The sequence below is a fragment of the Capsicum annuum genome, chromosome 6 (assembly GCF_002878395.1).
Source record: "Capsicum annuum cultivar UCD-10X-F1 chromosome 6, UCD10Xv1.1, whole genome shotgun sequence".
Classification (NCBI taxonomy): Eukaryota; Viridiplantae; Streptophyta; class Magnoliopsida; order Solanales; family Solanaceae; genus Capsicum; species Capsicum annuum.
In genome coordinates, this window is record NC_061116.1 from 206215089 (window position 1) to 206216472 (window position 1384).

The window sequence follows — 1384 nt, forward strand, 5'->3', positions numbered from 1 at the left end:
CATTATCTAGGACTGATCTCAACTATGATTAATCAGTATTAGAATCATTAGATTTAAAGATCACCCGCCAGATAGGACTGACCTCATACTAAGTCAAATCATCCTTATTATCAGTATACTCATGATCACCCAGGACTGATCTCAAATTTAGTTACTCCAAGTAGAACAAAACTCAGATAGTTCCATCAAAACTTAGACTGTCAGATAAAGTCGCTCAGTATCGGTTATATCGATTAGTCAGATTATTACAGTTATATCAGCTATATCAGTTGTCATAGCTCACGCTACCTGTATTCAGTTTCAGGACTGTTAGACACAGTTATTCAAACTAGTTCTTCATAATTTGAACTGTTATAAATAGTCTATAATTTATTCAGTACCTCAGTAACAGTAAAGTCATGTCATCAGCATTCATACTCAGTAGTCAGCATCATCACGAGTTCAGTTATAGTTGTTTATGCATGTATGTATTCTCACGTTTATATTAGTTAGCATTGTTCATGCATATAACCCTTTGCATTTAGCCTACCTCACTCGTATACTCAATACATTCAGACGTACTGACGCATTTGTGCTATGGTGCTTTCTCTTATGTTACACCATAGGTTCAGAGGCACAAGCTCCAGATCAGTAGTAGCATTCCAGTGTTCAGAGTTTGCAGTGAGTCCTTCTCATTCAAGGATGATATGATTATTGCTACATTTACTATTCAGTTGCTAGATGTAGTTAGTTGAAGACATGTTCCTTCAACTCCTTATTCAGTTCAGTTAGAGGTTTTCAGACTAGATGTCAGATTAGATATTCAGACCTTATTATTTTCAGTATTTATGACTTGTTTTGGTATTGTTATAGATTCTTCAGACATTTTGTTATCAGACGTTTATTCAATTCGAACCTTATGGCCTTTCATGTTTATGTTTCTGCATTTTATGATATATTATGCAGTTTACAGGTACAGATATAAGTTATGGGTTAACTTATGGTTCTTTGAGGTCATAAGCACCGTGTAGCATTCCAGATCAGAAAATTAGGGGGTTACATGTGTTTTGCGGAGAAATTTTTGACTTATTGAGAAGAGTCGCCACTTAATTTTGAAAAGGAATTAAGAAACCTTTATAAAATACTTCAAACGATTCAAAACAGGAAAATCATTTAAAGTTAGAGATTCTAGATAAGCGGTTCTTATTAATGTTTTAGAAAGGTGTTAGGCACCTAAAACATCCGCTAACTTGCGGTAATCCGAACTGTTTGAAAACATTCTTTTGATTAACTTTTGGAAGATCGGTTTGTTGAAAAAGTGATTGATTAAGGAAAAGGTTTTCACAAAATTAGTTTTGTAGCGACTTAGTTAGGGATTTAACTAGGTTCGCAAAGAGACAAGCGA